The following is a 22,982-nucleotide window of genomic DNA, read 5'->3' as shown; positions in this document are numbered from 1 at the left end:
GCCTTGCCAAAAAGGACACAACAGCCCCATTATAGAGGAGCTTTCAGATAAATTATAGCTAAATCTAATAAGACATATAAACCTTTATTATAATGCCTTTCAAATTTGTATACGGAATAACTGAATATCTTTAGTTCTGGATTAGGGACCATGAACTATAAATCTAAAGGGCTGTCGGAGTTACTGATGTGGTCTTTACAAGGATATATATATATTTTTCTCTCTTTTTTTGTCGTCTTAAATTTTTTTCATCTAACAAGTTCAGAAAAAAAGTCCTTTCTCACATAGCACATAACTTCAAATTCACTCAAATGTATAGACAATGCCTTTCTGATAAAAAGTTTGCATCCTGGAGCTTGACGAATAGAAAGTCTGCTCCTAAATTGTTTTAATTACAAAGTCAGTCAAGAATGCCTCTCCTTCTTCTTTAATGTAGTTCAGCTTATAGAAAGTTGGAACATTAAAAAATGTTTTCTTTAGCCCCCAAGACATTTTTAAAAGCAAGATGTTCCTTTTTCTTTCACTCAAATCATTCTGTTGTTTCTGCCTGAGAACAATGCCTAACTTGTTTAAAGAAAGCTCTTCTTTTTTTTCCTGTTGCTATTGAGAGATACAAACTACTTTCTTGTTTCATTCTATGACAAATTATCTTTTCAGCACCAGCAGTTTCTTTCAGTGTCTGGCCACTCAGTGTGACATCACTTCTCTATGCAAACTCAGAAACACATTTGGACAGACCGTTACCACCAGCGTCTAAATGAGGTTCACTGAGAATTACCAGATCTTAAGAGAAATCAACAATCAACAAGCTCCAGAAATGCAGCCTAAGCACCATGTCAGTGATGATTCTCTCAACAAAAATAACAGTATTAGTAACACTTGCTGTAAGCAAGCATGAAATTGGAGGCAGTCTCGAAAGAATAAATCCACGGTGCTGTATATAGAAGTGCTTCATGCTAGGAAATGGACTTTAATTAGAACATCACTGGTGTCAAATTTCTAATAAAATGTTTAAAGACAAATGGAGATAGCAGAACTTTGGGAGCTCTGCTAATGTAAAAATGGCTGTTAATTGCTGGGGATTTACATTTTTTCATTAGCACCACGTCTGAGGCACAAAACTGATAAAGGGGCACAAAGGCTTTTTTGTGTGCTTAAGCTCTTTTCAGATTGCCACGCAAATGGCATGTTCAGCCAGCGTGGAGCATCCATGAGTTCACAGAGCCCTCACCACCACTTCCTCTGCTGATGCAGTGCTTGGGGATTAACTCCCACCCATCTTCCCGGTCATGTTTTGTTAGTACTTTCATGCACAAACTACCATGGACTGCCTGCATCTGCATTTAGAGTAAACCCAGTTTTACTTGGTGTTTCTTAAGGTGACTGGAAGACAGAGGAGGATTGCCATTTTGATAGTTTCATTGCCTGCTTCCTTGAATCCTTTCCCATGCCACTGGAGCATGACATAACTATTCTCTGAAGCATAATATTCTGCTGAGCCCCACATGGATTTTCAATAAGAAATTTGATAACAGATTATTGCTTGTCTTCAGCGAATGATGTGAGCTTCTCTCTGGGGTCCCCAAGGAGCAGACCATTAAAACAGTGATAAATGTAAAGCTTCAGATAGCAATGCATGTTGACACGTGAGGGAAATGGACCCAAATTACTTTTGTCCCTCCTGAAGATGTTAGGTACAGTTGGCAAGTGAAAGTTATTTTGACATATGGACAACCCAGTCTAGAATCTGAAAAAAAACTCAACAACCAAGCCCAAAACCCAAATTCTCCCTGTCAAAAACCCCCCAAACCAACAACAACAACAAATCCCAGCCAAAAAAAATCATTAACAACAGATGTGTGTTTTTATTTCCTGCTCAAAATGCAGAAGGTGAGCTCCAAATTGATGTCTTTGCAAAATAAATAATTTGAAGTTGTGTATTTCAAAATGTCTCTATGCACTTTCAAAGTCATAAAAAATATCACAAACTCAGAAATGGTCATTTGGGAGATGTGGGGTGGAGACAACCTGTTGTGAGAAACAGGCAGAAATGACCTGTGCAACCAAAATCTATTCTGCTTGCCCTTGCACCTCAATATTAGAGGATGGCTGTGCAAAAATCCAAAGGGAAGCAGTGATATGTATGTGCATATGTATTTGTGCAAATATGCTCTGCAGATTAAGGTCTCTCTCTTGTATTGCTGGCTAGGACATCAATGTGTCAAGGAAAATGAGCTCCATGCTCATGGAAAAACTGATACACCACAGAGAATGAAGGCGGTGAGCTTAAAGACAAGGAATGTGGAGGCATTCCTAAGCACGTCTGTCCTGCCACATGCTGCTCTCTGCACACACAACCTTCAAACTAGAGGCTGGTTCTCAATCTTGGCTCTAACATTTATACCAGCCACTTTTCTTGTTCATCTCATCCTGCTCCAACAATCCTTATGCTCTAGCTTTCAATTTTAGTGTGTGTATTTGTAGGAAAACTACAGTGAATGTGCATGAATAAGGCAACCATGGAGCCAAGGAACAGACCTGAAGTAGTGGCATTCATCTCAGGCTGGTTCTGTTCTGGTGGACGTGCTTGCAGATATGGAGAACTTGAATGGACAAGGTCTAAGCAATCTGAGTTTGGCTGTCCCTGTTCTGGGCTGTATTTGAACAGATGGTTGAAGTCTCAGACTGTGTCTCAGTGGGACTTTGGGGAGGTTCACCTTTCACATCACTACCCTACATCCACTCCTTACTAGTTAAGGACAGAGAAAGGAATGACACCAGGGATCTAAGCACTGTATTTGTACTTGATGCAAAAAAAACCCCTCAAACACCTCATGCTTTCATGCAGTCATTTAAAGTAATTGGTCTACATGACACTCACGATGTTTCCATTTACAGAGGGGAAAACTAAAACACTGCTAGAGGTGAAGGGACCATGTAGGACATGTTTTGATTTTGCTTGCATTGCCCAAGGAGAACAGCTTTTATAAGGCAGATGCAGTGGGGCTGGGTTTAATCTGCTGCGGTGATTTTTCAATTTAGTTGGCTAAGTAAAATCTGCTGTTCTGAATAGCAAAGCATTCACTTCTGTGTTCAACCAACTTTACGGGACTAAAAGTTGTAAATCATTTTGAGTTCATCCAATGAAAGCCTATAATACCAAGCTGAATGTGCTGTCAAAGGCAGAGAGTGCCCAGAAACCCTGATACCTCACTCTGTTGTAAATAACAATTAGACATTTTTAACAAGTTCTGCTAATTCAGAACGAAATAATTAAAAGTTACACATTAAAGAGCAAGAAACACTTCCAAGATGAAGTTCAGTTTATTAAGCTATTTCAAATACTAAAGTTTATTACAACACAGAGTTTTTACTCCTTTAATTGAATTTCAGGCACTAAAAGCTTGGTAATTTGAGTATCTAAATGATCTGCAAGGAAATAAGTGGAGGTATGGATATTTTTTAAGTGATAGCAATGAATTATGTCACATATCTATGGGATGGCTTGTGGTGTTATCTCAGACATAGCATAAGGAAATATATGTAGTGATTCTGTCCCAGAAGATGTCAGGACTAAACTGGGATTCATTAATTCATAATTCCATCTCTCTCAGGGTAATAGGGAATGTGGACAGCTTTAGTCCAGATCCACACTTCCTTAGCTATTGTCTGCTATCTGGTCCTGCGGGAGTTCTTTCCTACTGTCTGTCCCATATATGATGTTGGCTCTTTACCCCAGGAATATAACCCTTGATGTAGGTCTAGCCAGGGAAGCAAAATGTTTGCAGTGAGTCTCAAGACTCAGCAAGGGCAGAGGAGTCATTTTAAGCCCTAAAATCCTTAAAATAAATAGCAATGATTTCCAAATCACCTGTAAACACAACCCATGTTCTTGTTATCATGCATTATCTTTGAATTGTCAATACCCAGGCAAAACTGTAAGGACATATTGCCATGCATACTTTTATTAAATTAATGAAATAGAGCTTTATTCTCTAAGGATTCTTTGCCAAATGTATTATTAGGTATTACATAAATATCAAGATTAACCCCTCTGTACTTTGTTTATTTAGTATTAAAACCCACTGCATTGACTGGCATGGTGATCATGCTGCAATGAACTGGAAAGATAAAAGCCAATCTAGCTATATTTGTTATGCAAGAGCAGTCAACAGTCAAGTTAATAACATTTTTACAATTAACTTTCATAGGTATGAACTGAAAGGAGCTAGACCAGGGTGATTTCTTTTTTCTTTTTATGAAGGTTACCAGTTGACAGGAAACCATTTACAGATTTATTGGTTTCTGAGAAAAAAAATAATCTAAGTAACAAGTTCTGAGGTTCTAAAAGAGCTCAGTCTTTTAAAAGGCAGCTTTTTTGGATTAAGGACAGTGGGATTTGGTTCTGAGTTTTTAAATGATGAAACTCATAAATAGTTTTGAAGATGCAAAGTCAAGAAAACAGTAAATAAAGGTCTTTGAAGGATTAACTGTAAAAAAGATTCCACTAATCACTGTTTATGAAGGGGTGACCTTCAACATAAATAGAGCTATTTTGTCAATCCAAAGTCCATTTGATGGAAACAGAACTAACAGGGAATAAAATCACAAATTGCCTGCAATCAAAATGCTTTGTGCAAGGTTATAAAAACATTCAGTACATCTATCAATGGTAGGGTACTCACATATTTTAGGTCTATGATGGTGAAGAGTGTGATATAATAGACTCATAGATGCTAAGGCCAAAAGGAACCTTAGATCATTTATCTGACCAGCATCATAGGACATCACATCTCCCTGGTGCAGCACTACACTGAACCCAACAGTTCTTATGGCCTAGATCATGGCTTTGCTATAAACTCTACGAAATGAATATTCTTGCATGGTCATAGGAACAAGGTTTTAGACTCAGAGAGTGACTGGGTCATTTGCATTCTCACATGAGTCATGTGGGCCACTGCAAGGCAATGGCTTGAGTCGACCATGCACTGGGGATTCAAGATGAGAAAGCTATTTCCACTCCTCTCTACATGAGAGCCCCAGTTAACATCACTGCCAAAAAGGCCTTGTGCGATATATGGTGGTAAGTCCTAGAGGTGGAGAGAGCCCCTTCCAGCCTCAGTCATGGGTCCCAACTTCTTGGAATGACAGAAGCATCTGGCTTGGCCCCACCACCCATCTTCAGGCTTTTCCTCCCTTTTCCTGTTCTTTGATGGGAATGAAAACTTCGGCCTAACAAAATTCCATTGGCCTGTGCTGCAGAGAAACTTTGAGCGGACTCCAGGTTCCAACCAGCCTTCTTCATTAACTAACTGGTCCACTGAGAAAAGAGTGAGAGAAGACTATGCCATGAAAGTATGAGTTCAGCAGAGCTGTAAATACAGAGGTCCCTTCTGAGCACAGATTGGTATCCCATAGCCAGTCAATGGGCACTACAACTTCCTTTCTTTATCCAGATTGTAGCAGATGCCTGGAGTCTACAGGCTTAATTTTAGCCATCAGACAACTTGCTTCCTTTTGATGTTTTTGTTCTTTTCTTTTTTTTTTTTTAATTGTTATTGTAAATGCCTGGATGGTCTAGTACACTATTTAAAGGGAAGATGCTTATTACTAGCAACTTAGTAGAGTTGATGAAGCATAAAGAACACAAAACCAGACAAGGGGAAAAAAAAGAGCTGAGAAAGAAACAGAGTATCTTGTCTAGATACAGCCAGGTTTTAACTAGTTTTAACCAAAAACATAGCCCATTTCTTTTAGATTCTGCAAATTGTCATGCAAATTCATTCATTCATCATTAATTAAGATTTATTTTCTTCCTTTCCCTACTTCAGAAGAAAGAAGAATGGCAGATGGTCATGTAAGCCTAAGTCCACCGAAGCTTTGGCTTTTCTGAAGTTTGGATCAAACCCCAAGATTTAGTGAATTTTACAAATACAAAAGTGATGGGGAGGGTTCTGATTGCTATAGCTGGGCTGGAGGATACAGTTTCCTATGGTGTGCAAAATAGCAGAGGAAAAAAAGAAAAGACATTTTTGTGACTTGAGTAAGGAAGGTTAATAATAATAATAATATTAATAATGATGATGATGATGAAGATGATGATAGGATGATACCTCCACCAAGGCTTCCACATGCATTATCACAAAAAGGAGGAAAAAGTTAGGAAATTCTATTTTGAATGGGTAACAGATGTATGATCACTGGATGGCATTAGTAACAGAGCATATTCATCCAAGTGTTCAAGCAATCTGAAGACTAAGTGGATTATAAAACATCAAAATAGAAATCAGACACTGTTACATCTGGTGATAAATGGAGAGGAACTAACCATGCCCTGGAATCAACTGGGATGGTTGAGTTTGTGTAATATTTTTGTCTTTGGATGTAACAAGAAGTATGACCCTGGAGAGGGAAGAAGAAAATTAGCAGCGCAGCAACGCAAAGCATACCCATGTTTAGTCATCACATCAAGGAAAGCATCAGTTCTTTTTGCCCCTACAGTTACAGTAAGAACTGGAGGTGGCAGGGTAATTTTAATACTTTTGCCTGGAGAAAATAGAGAAATAGAACAAGTGACCCTTGGATAAATAGAGGCCTTTTAGGTCAAGAGCTGAAATACTGTCTTTCTATACAGAGTATTTCACAACTCCTAATCAAATCTTATAGTGTCTTGAGTATTGCGGGAGTATTTCTACCTTTAAAAGATCATTCTACCAAATTGTTGTTTTCATTCAGAATTTCTTTTTTAATATATTCTCCCATTTATTAGTATTGTCTGTTACTCTCTCTGAACCACCCAGTGGCACAACTGCCTTTTTTTTTTTCTTTTCAAGGCAACTCTGGCTATATTACAGCATTGGTGTATTCCATCCAAACATTACTTATTGATTTGAAAAGGATAAAGATGATAAAGACGCAATTCATTCTACTGCTTGTGCTCCCTGAGAGACTGACTTTACAGAGCAAGCATAGGCAAACTATGGTGTAAGTGGACATCTCATAAATGGGAACTTGCAAGGTTTTTAATTTAATTTTCCTTTGACATTTCAAAGGAAATGGGGCAGATCTCCTGAAATTAATGTAAGGGCAGAGAAACCTTTACAAAGAATATCGTTAAGATGTGTTACTTTTCATATGCAGTGAGCAGGGAATTTTTATGTCTCAAAAAGAGGAAGAAAAAGAAGGGAGTAATTAGAGTGGTGAAATGCAAGTATATGAATAGTTTGAGAGAACAGTATATCCACAAGGTCAGTTCAACATTCCTATTAATTTAGACCTGAGATTGTTTCCATTATGCACAACTAATACTGCTTTTCCAGAGAGTCCTGAGTTGTAAATAAAGTGACAGACTTTTATGTCAGTAATTGGTGGGTATTGAGTTATTGAGAAGTGGGCTGAAGGGGCATGATAATGTTAATGAAAGCTCTTGCACAATGCATGTACTTGAAAGGAGTACAAAGGTATAACTTGTCTAGGATGACCTATTTCAGTAGTCAGTAAGAAGATTAATACGGTGGTGTCAAACAGAGATAATTGATACCAATTTTATATATTTAAGTTTCTATCAAGGAAGTGCACTGAAATCCATCATCCCATTTGCAGTGACAAGTTGGTGTAATAGCAGCAGAATTTTTAGGTTTAATTCTTTCATAACTTTTGATAAGCTGTTATTCTGAATTATCAGGATTATGAACTGGCAGATTTAAAGATCACACTTGGGGGCCAGTAATGCTTTCCATATGAAAAGAGTATTAAAAAAGATGAGAAAATATTTTCTAAGAACTGAGCTGCCAGGAAACACTGGAATTATTTAAAAAGCATTTCAGATATAAGACTACCACACTTCCATCTTCTTTCTGATAGGAACCACTATCTGTTCAGGTAGCAATCCCAACACCACTTAGTATTTTTGCACACCTCTGCAGCAGTATCAAACACTTGATCAGCACCTGCCATACACCCAGAAATTGTCACTACCCCCAGTGCATCCTAAAGACACAAAGAGTGCTGAGGGCACTCATCAAGCAAGCCCAGTACTGTGACTTGGTATGTAAACAGTCAGTGTAAGTGCTTGGAGAAATACCAGTTAACAGCAGGTGAGTACCACAGCTGCTCACCATATGCACAAGTAGCTCATTGCTTCCAAGGAATATCATCCTCTTGGGAAAGACAGAGATCCAAGAGGGAACTCCAGAAAGGCTTGTGTGTTTGCAGACAGCAGTCAGCAACTGCAAAGGGCACGACTTTGATTATAGGCAGAATCATGTGGGATCGCACAGTGCTTCCTATAGTGTGTCCTGACTATTAGGCATGTATAGATTCTTGTCCTGAAGGTTACTGATGGTGATCTGTTACTGCTTGCTACAGACCATCCTGAGCCTATCTGACCAATATAAATAAACACAGCCAAATCCTCAGTAGCCCTCCCATTAGGCAATAAATTTCCAACACATTTTCTTCTTCATTCAGAGATGTTTCAATAGAACATTCCCATTAGAATGTTCTATTGAAATAGAATATTCCCATATATTCAATAGAATATTCCCATTCAGGTTAAGTGGCAGCACTGCATTATCATATTATTTACAGTTTTCTTACAGTCCAATTAAACACAACCATCTCTGCACACATAGGAAAATTAAAAAAATATACAAACTTTAAACATAAATACTAAAGACCCTGCCCTGCTGCAGACAGACATTTGAATATATTCTTTGGCATTCCTTTCCTCTTTCACCATTTTTGTTTTATTATCTGTTGTGCTGCACACACACAAAAAAATCAGTATATAAATACACCTACAACTTCCATATGGTTTCAATATTTCATTGACTGGAAATTCATTGAAAGCTTTTACAAAACCTTTCCCTTAATTAGAGCATATACATGTCACTGGACCAAAAATCATGTATTGTTTATTTATAAAAGAATATGAGAATGCTACATGGCAATTTCACAGAATCACAGAATGACTAGGTTGGAGAAGACCTTCGAAGATCATCAAGTCCAACCATTGCCATCCTATGCTAAACCATATCCCTAAGTACCTCATCTACTCTTTTTTTGAACACATCCCCCAATGGGCAGCCTGTTCCAGGCCCCGACAACTCTTTCAGTAATTTTTTTTTTCTAATATCTAATCAGAACCTGCCCTGGTGCAGCTTGAGGCCATTTCCCTTTGTCCCATCTCCTGTCCCCTGGCTGAAGAGACCATCACCCACCTCTCTACAACCAACCTCCCTTCAGGTAGTTGTAGGTGGTGAGAAGGCCTCCCCTCAGCCTCCTCTTCTCAAGACTAAACAAGCCCAGCTCCTTTAGCCAGTCCTCATAAGATTTGCCCTCCAGCCCCTTCACCAGCCTGGTTGCCCTTCTCTGAACACGCTCAAGGACCTCAATGTCCTTCATGATTTTCAGAAGAAAGTATGGGATGCTGTTAAGTGACTTTTGGTAACAATTTCTTATTTATCCCAGAAAAATGCAGGTGTGGGTGGAGGTGGGGGGTTGGTAAAAAAATTCACTAAATAAAATGTTCACTTAGGAAATTAAAATATTTCCATTCAGATGGGCTGCTGCTGTTTATCACAGGAGTTTTATTTTTGCTCTGTTTCGTCTCTGTTCCCTATGGGCTCATCTCTTTGTCTTGAACTTTTATTAACTCAAATATACATTTTATGAAAACGTCTGTTTTTCTGAGCAGGTCCCAAGGCTTGTGATTGTCGTAAGAAGTAGGAAAGAGAAGAGAGATTTCTAATTGCCTGCTTTGTACAGGGAATATCTGCATATTAATTATTTCATATTAATGTTATATATTATTATTCATAATACTGTAATTAATGTAAAGTCTAATTTATGTGTGAAATTAGATGATGAATTATATAATATACATCATAATATAACGTACATAAAATACATTTTATACATATAAACATCGTAATATGTAAAATGTGCAATGATACATTATTTTTATATTAGTGTAATTAATACACATATTATGTATTTATGCAGATGCACCTGTAATTTGGCCTCCTTCCTCTGAGAGATCTGGAGACCATTAGTCTTGTATAAACCAGGATATAATTTTCTAAAGCCTCATGAAAGGAAAGAGAGGTTTCTTTTTTCCACCTTCCTTCTTTAGTTGACTAATTGCTATCTTAAAAAAGCAAACATGCAAAAAAAAATTCATCAACCGATTTAAGTATTTGATGTTATCACTCAGAAAAAAACACAAGCATTTAAAAAACACCCACTTGTCCAAAATCCCCAAAGACAGATAGACTTGTTGATGTTTACACTGTTTAAAAATTAGTTGCACCACATGAACGGAGTTCACCTGTTGTGTAAAAAAACACAGCATGACCAGGATGCTGCAATTCTCCAAGGATGACAGCTTTTGTTGTACTGATGTGATATGAGAGCTCCTAAAGCCTCCAGGAAGGAGCAGGCTGTAGATAACCTCATATTCCAGTGTCCCTTACTGCAGCGCGCAGTAGCTGACCTGGGAGCAGGGAACGGCGTGCTTTGGGCTCCAGTTCCTTCCTCACCAGGAGCCAGCCCTGGAAAACTCCTGCAAAGCCACACTTTGTGTGGTGCCTGGGCATTGTGCTTGTCAGAGGAGCTTCTTGAGAAGACCCATTTTGCACAGCAGTTCCACAGATGCTAAACCAGCGCTGCTGCCGCAGGATGGTGTTCAGCCAAATCTACTGCCTCAGCCAGCAGCTGAAGTTGTGACTGCTTGAACCAGATGGTCACCAATGAATGGCAGGGCTGGACCATGGCAGTACTAATTTAGATTAGCATATGAGGATCTCAATATCATCAACCATCTTGTCCCAGGTTTTAATTTTTATGATGCCAGATGTAGGCCCTATAAGAATTATACCAGTTACAACGAAGTGCAAGCAGCTCTAAGGTTTTTTTTCTGGTTATACATATGCTAAGGTTGAAAATCAAAACTATGAAATCTTAGAATATGTTAACATATTCATTATCACTTGAAAGCTAGTTAAAATAAGGCCCCAAAAGGTAATTATATTTCTAGTCATAGATACAAATTTTCATGAAATAAATGTAAAAATGGCAAAAAGCCAGCACATGAAATAATATTAAATTAATGTATCATTCTGTAATACAAACCAAAGCATGATTAGATTTAGTTTGACAAAGTACAAGGAAGAAAAGTTTAATTTTGTTTTCTTTATGATGATATCTGTCCCTTTCCTGGTCAGATACAGGCTGTGTTTGTACTTCAGGCTGTTTGTTTCAAATTTCTCTTTAGCAAGCCCACTTACCAACACTGTCTGTTCTTTGCCATAGTATATTTGGGCTTTTTTCCTCTTCCATTATCTACTATTAGAAAAACAAGAAAGTGTGAAGATACTTTACCTACACTGGGAGTGGAATATTTACATTTACTGATACCAATATGCACAGGTAAGATTTAAAGCTGAAAACCTGCAGCAGGTTCAAAGCTCAAGCATCTGACCTACTAATTTCAACCAAATGTTGACAAGCCCTGGATTGCCTCATGGGCTTGCTGCTTAGGTCAAGAGCAACAGGCAGTGGTGGATCAACACTAAATAGACTCCAACAGGATCCAATGCAACTGCTTTCCTTATTTGGGGAACTGTAAAGCAAAATACATGCCCCACATCATGTTACCATGCATATGCATCAGTTAGATGACATTGATAGGAGACACACAATCGTGTTCACTAAACCTGATCCTTTCTTGTTTACCACTAAATTCTGAAAAAGTGCATTTTAAGTCTTTCACATATATTAAATAATTAAGTTCCCAAATTTATGCAAGAAAAGGAAGCTGCTGCTTAATAGAAGCATCTTTTCTGTCTAATTAAAGGGGTTGAAGCTGAAGCCCCACTTGGCAAAGACTATGGGGGTACTAAAGCTCAGACTTCAGAAAGGCTCTACCTAATGGATCACAGCTCCTGTAAGGTTTACTTTTCAAACCCCTTAGTTGCAAGTTAAACCTGCTGACTTTAAAATTTCTGCAGAGCTGAGATTTAGATCCAAACTTTTAGCCCTACTGCTTAGAAGTGACAAAGTTTAGGCAAGAGTTTGAGGTATTCTTTCCTGGTTCCTTGGAATGTGACCCCAAATATATAAATTAGAAGTTGACAGTTCTCCATCCTGGAAATTAGAAAAGTTTGGAATTTCAATAAATAAAAGAAATAAAAGAAAAGAAACATAAGCTGAACCCCAAAACCTTTGTGACTCACTGGTATCCTCCTGCCAGATGATCCTACTTGCTCTCTACTATGAAAATGTGTGTATGTATTTAAATGACTAAAAGCTCTGCCAAAATAATTGGGGAATGAATTAACATTGATGTCAGCTGCCCTAATTAATGTAAAAGCCAGATACAGTCCTCAGAGGGGTGGTCTTCTTTACATTACACTTATGTTCATGTTAGAGACAGAACTAGACCAGAAGTCTTAGTGTAATCAGGCTTAAACAGATGGCATTCAGAAGAGGGGGGAAATGTGCTCTGACATTACCTATGGCATATCAATGAGAGCAGTTAAAGACAGTGATGGATCAATTCTGATCCAATTCCTTGCAAGTGAAGTTTCACGTTGCCATAGTCCCATGGTTTTAGTGAGGCTCTGTGAGGATACATGTGTCAGTCTGTGTATCTTGGATTTTAAAATAAAATAAGGGAATAACTAAAGGTGAATGCTGTCTGGCTATGAAATACCATTTGAATTTGAAAAGAAGAAAAACAGTTAAGTTCTCTGTGGGGGTGAGCATCAGTAAAGCTTTCAGAGTCTTGACAGCTACAGGGATCTTCAAATGTTTAAGAAAGTTGAAAGTACTTGTGGAAACCCTGAATAATCAGGAGAACTTTAATGAGGCTAACCTCAGGGAACAAAAGTGTTTTTTTCCCCTCTGCTAAGTGGGTATTCTGCTTTAGGAGGACAATTGTCATTGTTAAGGTAATTTGTTTAGATGGGTTTTTACATTTTTTTCCTTCCATTATAATTAGAGATGAGTTAAGATGGAAAATAGTCACAAATTGCCATCAAATTTTGCTGCTACCTTGGTTATTCAAAGCTAGCTAGGAAGTTGGTTACACCAGTTAGAAAGATTTGTTTAAAAAAGCGCTGAAATATGATGGCTGCTTCAGGTAAATGGAAGGATGCTAAGGCAGGTGACTCCAATGACATGTAACAGTGAGATAAACATGAATCTTCATAAAGTGGACTACACAAGCTAGTTTTGGAATGGCTAAGCTTCATCTTTTTTTTTTTTTCTGGAAGTCAGCATATTTTAAAAAGCTGAAAGTGAGAGTGTATTTTCAGAAAGGAAGATGGTCATTGTGCTCATGTTTTAATCAGAATAAAGGAAACGTGTGTTCAGTGATAAACTGCCAACAGTAGCCATACAGCTACTACTGCATCACAGCAATGCTAGCAAAAGTGGTGAGAAAGCAAAAAGTTTCTTACATTGTAAAGTGAAGTGAAGTGGATGATCATTTTTAGTGCTGGAAGATCTGAGGACAATGTCCATCCCACATAACACTGGGCAGTTCACCAAGCAGTTGAGTTAGGACAGTGGGCAATGGTGGCTCCTTCTTTTTGTCAGCACAAAGGAACAGCTCCAAATGGTAATTCAGACCCTACATAGGATGAATCACTTTACTCTCTCTTTAGAGGTTTGAAAGAGCAAAACCTCTTGTAAACTGGCCTAACAGTACATGGATTGCAGAGAGCTACATGGGATTGCCAGGTGCAGCCACAATGCTTGGAATAGTCCAGCCAGGCAGCTGGCACAGCGATATTCTAGGAAAGTACAATGGCTGTTATTAAAGAAAAAAAGCTCCTGTCATTAAAGAAAATACTCCTGCCTTGACTGGGTGGGTTGCTTTCACATCTTTTCCATTTCCATATTTCAATATACAACACACTGCTATGAGGTAATAAACTATACTACAATTCCCCTCTCTGACAAACCAGAGCTGACAGAAGACCTGATCCAAAGCCAGTCCGGGCTTTTCTACTCATTTCTGTGGACTTTAGATCATACTTGTACAATCAGTCCTAAATTCTCTTCTAACCAGCCATGGGATACAGCAGAGACATGACTGATTTTATTGCACACATAAATGTAAGCAGGAACTCTTCTGCCCCAGAATCCAACTTGTTTACCCGATGGGTGTTAAATACCAGGCATTGCTCATGTTCTGTTTAATGTTACCCAGCTATAAAATGATGACTGACACTTTTCTGAAAGAGAGGTGTTAGGTCTGGTATCTCAGTGAGCTCCAAATTTGGGTAATTACCTTCTGCCCCTGCAGTTTAAACAAGATACACCATTTGTCTTCATTACCTGCCCTAAAATTGCTGTTCCAATTTGTTGTGCTTTACTGCAATAGCTGCTGCATTTCACTGCAGAAGTAGCTGCTTTTAAGCAGTAGGTGAGCTGATTTTAGAAGGATAGTTTGTATAAAATATTTTGGGACGCTTTGAAGTGAGCAAGTGCTCAGAATTATTTTTGATTTTTACAATCCTTATGACTATGCCAGGATAGTCACATTAAATATGCTATTTGGCAGGTTTTATTTTTAAAGATTACCATATGGTATATGTTCATCACCCAAGCAACCTCATAGAACAATTCCATATGAGTGTTTGATGTTAATTTTATTTGGGGCTGTACTGAGATCATCATGCCAGGTTAATTAAAGAACTACAAAGAATTCTGCACAATGAACTGATGCTAAAACAGAAGGAAGTGTCAGTTGTCAGCGAGTAAAATAGCAACGCTAGGAGGTAATTATCTCCCGTTGCTAACAGAAAGAAATTAAGAATATTGCAGAGATCTGTAAAATAAAACAACCCACAAAAAAAACCCCAAACCAACCAAACAAAAAACACCCAAACCAACCAACCAACCAACCAAAGAAAAAGCCCCCCCCTCAAAAAAGAAAGCCACCAAAACCAGCCTGTCCTGGACTTATAACAAAGATTAACAACTTGGGTAAATTTATTCCTAACTTGGCAGCACCAAATGTAATATTCAGAACATTGTCATATAACATGTCATAAAGGAACAGCGTACGTGAGTGAGCAGTGAAGGAAGTATATTGCAGTCTGCGTGCACCATTCTTTAACCTATGAGCATTGCCACTGATAACTTGAAGTGTTAAGTGCTTTCTCCTCTGTGGGTGTGACACAACCAATTCAAATAATGCATTTAGGAGATGAAACCTATCTTTACTTTAAATGTGTTTCCGCCAACAGTCCTGAACAAAAGTCCTTTCTGCAGTCCTAGATTTGGCTTTCATTGTAATTCAGTGGGTTTAATTAATCACTAGAGTGATTCAGTCTTCTACCTGTGCAATTCCATAAATTTGAATCCAGGCACATTCATGGCAGCTCTAGTTATGCAGTGGTGAATAAAATGTCATGCCAAAAGACCATCAAAACTGCAGGAGGACAGGAAAAGATTTTTGTCCCCTCATGTTCTTAAAGTGAAATATATTTTTTCCTGAATTAGAAAGAATTACATTGTAAAATGTGAAACCCAAAAACTATTCCCAAAAAGCAAAATCTTTTGAAGTAAAAAAGAAAAACTGATGTTTCATTTTGACTATTTTAGCTGCTTTTAGTGATGATGAACCTGTATTTCAGAGCAAGCAATTCTGATTCAGTATTTTAGCATTTTTCATTTAAAAGAAGACTAACCTGAATATTTATACCTTTCCAGCTACTGACGCCTGTGTGTATGCTTTCACCCAGAATGATGGGCTGCAACTCTGTTATGTTTATTACAAATGAGAAGCACAAAATTCTGGAAAACTGAAAACCTCATCTCTAGGACAGCAGGGCTAACTGAGAGGCAGTGTAGTTAGTCTGCACCATGATAATTCATGCTCTTCATGAAAGAACCAACATTCCCTGCGGCAGAAAGTAGAACTCAGGAAATACTGTTTACTGCTATAGCATCTTCTATACTGGATAGGCCAGTTCCTAGACTTGGGAGTACTCTGAAAGAGGAAATTTCAGAAACAACTGGCTCTCACAGCACCCATTTCCTCTTCTCCATCAGAGCAATTCTGATGGTTTGGACCATAGATTTCACATCATATAGTAACATTTTAAAGTATGTTGCCCCTATGATGTACTTCATAGGCTGTGCAATTCTTTGTCTCTTATACCATGCCAAAAGTTTCAAGGCATGAGCATCAATGGTGCTTTCAAATGTGGTGACCCTGCCCAGGAAGTCAAGCCTGTCAACAGCCCAAATGATGCCTGAACTCCTTGTCAGCATCCAGGGGAGCAAGATAGGGTTGCAGACATCAGGGAAGCAAGGGATGAGTGTTTCTGGATGCAACTTGATGCTCCCTTGTCCCATAATATGCCAGAAAGGACAATATCCATAGTGAACATCTTTTCATCCTTGTGTTTTCAAAGAACAAAATACTATCGTGTACTTTTATACCTTGATTTACAAGCAGCTGAAAAGATGCAGCTAAAAAAGTGCTCAGCCCAGTATGGCAGTGTGAAGACACACATGCAGCAAAAAGGAAATCCTTTCTTTTTCTCTAAACACTAGTTCCTTTATGACACACTGTGATAGACTGAAAAAAAATATGCCAAGGCAGTGATATTTTCCAAAGCCCATTTCTGTTCATGTGGCTGGGAAGTGTATTTCTTGCTTCCCTTCTCAACTCAGTATGATCTTGCTAAAAGTGCATCTATGACACAAGTACTTTCACAAAATCTAGATGAGGTTTAAGGGACTGAGAATTTGATCTTACATTTCTAAAGGTAACAAAGATATTCTATATTAACAAAAGAGAAAGGCAGCTGATGTTTTTTGGAGCTAAGCCTAACCTTTTCAGTAAAACAATCAGGTTTAATGTGTCCAGCGTACGTTCTTGGCCCTAAAAGATTAGAATACTTGTACTTAACTTTGTTTTCTCAAGAGGAAGGGCAGCATTTTCAATTTAATTTAACATTCTCTTTACTGTTAAATAAAAGTCACAACACACAGAGAAAACTCTTGAGAGATATTCCCTGAGAAGTTTTCTTACCTTGCGCTGCAGTCTGCTGATTCAAATGCTTAGAGAAATTAATGTCAAGTCATCAGAGCCCATTCCACTTTTTAATTTGTCATTTCAGATCCTTTCGAAATTACATCTGTGTATTCACCTTGTAACAGCACTCCCAACAAAAAATTGCCAACCAAAGGGAAAGAACAGCCTCTCTTATAACACAGTCATAAGTCAGCTGAATTCACTGTGTCAGTCATCGTCTGAGTGGAGGTCTGGTTAACGGCTTCTGCAGCAGTTCATCCCTATGTGCGATGCAAGCCAGAGGCTTACCATGGATCCGCAGACTCAGCGTCAGATGGCATGTTTATTTTGGGCCCATATTGGGCCACATTGTTATGTGTTCATTTGGCATCAGACTTGGCAGGGATTGTTTGCCAAGGACTACCACTCTGTTCTGACTGGCCTCTCTGGGTATTTTATGCACTACTGGTCAAGGCTGCCGGTTTGGACCTGCAATAGGCAAAATATGACACTTACAGCTAGGAGAGTGAGTGGCAAACCATCCACAGTGTTCTGTTTAAACATTAGCCCTTATGTTACTGACATCAAAATAAAGCAGTCTGATGGCAAACCAGTGGCATCAATGGAATGAAACTTAGCCAGTCCAAGTACCAGATTCGGCACCTAGGAGGGAGTAACGCCAGGAGATTGGAGAGAGGCGCCTGGAGAGCAGCCCTGCAGAAAGGGACCTGGGTGCTGTTTGACCGCAGCTCAATATGAGTCAGGGGTGTGCCCTGGCAGCCCAGAGGGCAACATTTAAGTATTTCATTTTATTTATTTTATTTTTTATTTTTTCTATTGCATTGCGTCGCATAGCACAGCACAGTGTTCCTCTCCTCTCCTCTCCTCTCCTCTCCTCTCCTCTCCTCTCCTCTCCTCTCCTCTCCTCTCCTCTCCTCTCCTCTCCTCTCCTCTCCTCTCCTCTCCTCTCCTCTCCTCGGCTGAAGAGATGGTAGACAACTAAGACTTTCAGCTCTCAGTTGTAAATTGACAACCAAACCCAGCTAACTAGCTAAGAGTTTTGTTGTGGGGAAGATGCTGACAAGTAGCTTTGGGGTGTAAGCTGCCAGTTTTGCACCCATACTCCCAGCAGTGCATAGGAATGTGGTATGAGGCATTGGATATGGGAGAAAAGATGCTTTAGAAAGGTCTCGTCTGGTGATCTTTGTTTGCTCATACCTTCCTACTACTGATCAGGATGAAGTGAAGCAGGATATGGGCTGGGGGTTGGTCAGGGACAGCCGAGTTTGCTGTGAAGACTTCAGTGCCAAAAGCCAAGCTATGTCTCATTTGCCTTGAGTATTTTCTGAAAGCAGAGTATCTTATTTCACTCAAAACCAACTCTAATCATTTTTAAATGTGTATGATGGTTTTTAATATGGAGCACATTACATGGCTCTGTTGCCATAAATTCTGTGTGACTTTGAACAGCTACACACACATCCCTGACTTTGTAGACTGTCCTGAAAAATGACAGAACATAATGTAATACAAATATTTGAATACATATATTTTTCTTCATATTTCTACTTGCTTTCTTTTCAGTGGCAGGTCACTGGATAGTTCATAGCTTCTCAGACATTAAGGAGAGCAAGGATCAAAAGACACTATGAATCATACTTCCTTCTAACTTCAAAAGAGTTCTAAGCTGTTAAAACCCATCCATTACCTATTGTTTTCATGATTATTCTGTTACCAAGCTCACCTCTACTTAAACTATGTATAATAATTGAGGGCTGTATAAGAGTTATAAGCTTGCTTGATCAGAAAAAGAGGCATGAATGAACACAGTAACAGAACTTGATGAATACTTGCTGTATATCTTGGGAACTGGCTGTCATTCCTGCCTACTTAAATAGGACATAGATTTTTAATTGAGATTCTGCCTACAATCTTGCTTGAAAAAAGTCCTTTCCTTAGAAAAATAAAGTGCCAAATGTCACTGCTCTTCAGTGATTAATCCTCATTAGTACGACCCCAGTCTAACAAGAGACTTTTCTGATGTCAGCAATTCAGTTTTTCTCCAACTCCATACTTCTTAAATGTATTTTACTGTGGCCATATATGTGGCTTTTATTGATGCAGATGACAACATTGATAGCTAATGTTTCATAATGGGGACTCAAAAACATAGTTTTTTGTAGCACCAGTACATAAAGCCATTAGAAGCTACTATTCACTTATTTGATAGCTGCTTTTTTAGAACAAAGTTACAAAACATGAGGACAAATTCCAGCTATAAACCAATGCCAGAAAATGACCCTCAGTGTTGACAAAATGGAAAACAAGGTCTCATTTCCTCAGAAAAGCTTTAATTTCAGCTCAGCTGGTGGGTATTGAAGCAGTACATCTCATCTTGAAAGCCAGATATTGTACTGATGATAAGGTTTTGCAATCTGCCCACCTTCTTCTAACATCTTCTATAGTCCTATCAGCAGAAGTTCTGGATTTTCTCTTAACATCAGTTAGGATGCCAAACCTCTTTGTTAGATAGCAACTAGGTTTTGATACGTTGGAAAACCTGAGTTCAAATAAGCTAATTTGGATAACATTCATCAGCTAGTTGCAGGCACAAAGCATTCAGGATGACCTAACATATTTCATTATTAAACACTGATACTTTTTATTTCGAAGCAGTTAAGCTTTTTGGAGGCTTTAGGTAATTTTCTCTTGGAGGAGCAAAGCCACCAAAAAGTAAATTAAAAGCGTATTTTAAATAAATTGTATTCAATCAGAAAATGAAGAAAATAATTTGAAAACTCCAAATTAATTAGTTTTTCTGGCTTGATCCATTGCTGAAAATTCTTGTTTCAGAGATGTATACAAGTGTTTGTGTGAATCATCAAATTTTCCACATATTTATTGACGAGCGGCTGTGCTGTTGCCAAGACTGCCTAAGAATATAAATGAAGCTATATTTGTAGGGAACTGTAATAATCTTTATTAGACCAACTGATACAGCTGGTAGGAAACGAGCTCGCAGACTTACAAGCCCTGCTCCAGATCTGGAACAGACGCAGCAAACCTCAGGCTAAATACTTGCTGCAGACAACTGCTCTGATTTTCACTTGATTATGCTGAACAGTCAGGCAATTTGAGGAAAAAATGTGATGGGCATGAGAAGAGCAGAAGAGCAGGTTAGCAGAAAGGGAGACGATAGGGTTGCTTACGCCCATGGGACAAGCAGAAGTGAAGAGAGGGGGTAATTATCTGCTTGAACTGAGAGATGGAAGTGCCACATTTTCCTTCAGTTAGATAATGAGGGAATTAAGTATCTTTTAGTTTCGTGATTGCTAAAACAATGCTAAAGGCACCCACCAGTACAGAAAAGCCTAGCACCAAGCTGAGGAATAGTCTGATATATACTTTTTGTCTGGTTATCTGTTTCTGATTTCCTAGTTGAGGCCCAAAACCCAGCTCCTCGCTCATGCCAAGTGCTATCTGCAGGTGGCACGCTGGACTGGATTGGATTTCATGATATGAGGGCAACTGAGGGGTTATGTCGGCCTGTTCAGCAGGCTTGCTTTTGTCCTGGGACAATTTATAGATCCCACTTGTGTAATTTTCTCCTCCCTCCTCAAACAGTCCTACTGCAACAACTGCAGGTGCAGCACATGCAATGATATATATAGCAATCATAATTTGAATGAAGAAATATTTTACTTCAATTTTTTTTAGTACTTGGATAGGTTTTACTTGTAAAGGGGTTATACTAAATAAAAAGAATAACCTGCTATTTAACTGGAAGCACTTTGAGATATTTCAGCGTTAAAATCTAGAGATGATTTTCATTCTCCTTTGAAGGGGAAGGTGTAAACATGTTCAATGGCTTCATTATTTACAATGCTGCACCAAGCAGCAGATGTATTTGCTACAGAAAACGTAGCCACCAGTAATTCACTCAGTCTTGGTCATGTAAAAAACATTAGGCAGAGAATGAAATGAGAATAACACGTCACGTCACAGAACAGAACAGAACAGAACAGAAGAGTTCAAACACAATTTTGAACCTTTACGCCAAGGAAACACTTTCTTCTTCCAGCAGACCGAAGTGAAATACTAAACTATTAGGAAGTGTATATCTGATAGGGAAATGTTACAGAAGGTTGTTACAGAAAGTACCTTCTTTCAGGCCTGGGCACAGAAAGGGTAACGCTACCTTGACAGAGCACGTGCGGCACTGGAGAGGGCAGTGCCGGCATCGCGTCCTGCTGAGCGGCCTCTGTGAGGCTACCAGGATACAGCTGTAGTAATGGAGGTGACACAGAATGAAGAGCTGACTCAGTTCCCTGCTTTGTTAATGACTCTGTATGTGAGTTCACTTAGGACCTATTCATAAACATCACATTTTAGATCCATTCTGCCAGTTCGGGGGGTAATTCTTGACAATGTTTCCATACACAATGATAATCAAGAACTATTCATCTAAGAAGGTTGCCCAGGGAGGTGGTGGAGGCCCCATCCCTGGATGCATTCCAGGTCAGGGTTGATGAAGCTCTGAGCTAATAGATCTAGTTAAAGGTACTCCCCTGCTTACTGCAGGGGGGTTGGACTAGATAAAGGTCCCTTCCAACCTAACACATTCTATGATTCTATGAAGTAATGGGATTCACTGATGCCAGCATGCTAGGCAGAGCCTAAAAATATCCACATCCATACTCTGTACCTCATAAGGCTGATATTGCAATGTACAGTAAAGTATTCTGTGAACATTAGAGGAATATGAACAGCTAAGATAAACAGCAATCATCATCAAGCACAATATCAACTATTCTTATTGCTCGTCCTTGGCGTCTGCAGAGTACAGGGTGTGGGAGTGCTGGAGCAGGAGGAGAATACAGCATCAGTCAGGTGACCTGTGTAATGGATATTGAACAAAACAAACATATCTGCACTAATACATGCATGTGTTGGTATATGTAGGGAAGACTTCTCCTTTGAATTCAGTTGTCTGGTGAATGTGATCTTCAAAAGACAACTTGATCCACAGATGGTTCCTCCACCCACACACCGCACTAATACAAGGGCAATGACGGTGAAATGCTTGATTCAGAAATAAGCATTCAACTGTAAACCTAACTTGCTCCCCTGTTCTAGGCATATTCTTATATTGAAGCCCAGGGGAAGTGCTATTTTCAGCATGGACATTTTAATCCTAAAACAGGATTTGAAAAGCAAAACAAAAATCCCCTACACTTTTCTCATTTTTTCACAGCTTTCTTTAACATAACTGTTTCCCATCTGTGTCTTTTTTCCCTTGAAAAGATAAGTTTTGCCCAGTAGTCACACATGCAATTTAAAAATAGTAGGATAACAAAAAAGATACATCCTCCTCCCCAAATATTTCTTCTTATGCTATGTAGCAACTTTCATTTCCCTTAGTTTGTTTTCTTATTCACCCCTTTACACCACATGCTCATCTCCAAAGTTCTGTCTCTTTCATTTTTATTTTCTAGTTTCAGATTTTCATCAGCAGAACAGAAAAGATTTGTTTTATGTCCTGATTTAATTTACTATTTCAGTAAATTTTTTCTGACAATGTTCATACTGTAGTTAGTGTGTGTACCCATGATAACAGCTGCATTGATTACTTTACTGACAAGTAATATAAAAAGCAAGGAAACTAACTGCAATGCTTTCTCAAGGAAGGAGAATTTTTTTTCTGTATTATAAATATAAAGGGAAAGGTGGAATGAAATAAGCTGCAGCAATAAAGAAGAAAATTAATTCCAAGCTTTTACAGAGGGCTGCAGCTGTATCACTTAGCATGCATGTCAGCTACAGGACAATGTTTAAAAAGGAAGATTCAGCTCTACAGTAACAAATCACAAAGTTTTCCAAATGGCCCAAATTCAGCAGTGGAGTAAAACACTGAAGTCGGAGGATTTACAAACCTAATAAATTT

The sequence above is a fragment of the Gallinula chloropus genome, assembly GCF_964237585.1.
Source record: "Gallinula chloropus genome assembly, chromosome: 7".
Classification (NCBI taxonomy): domain Eukaryota; kingdom Metazoa; phylum Chordata; class Aves; order Gruiformes; family Rallidae; genus Gallinula; species Gallinula chloropus.
The sequence above is the reverse complement of the archived record's forward strand: the minus strand, read 5'-3'. Positions refer to the sequence as shown.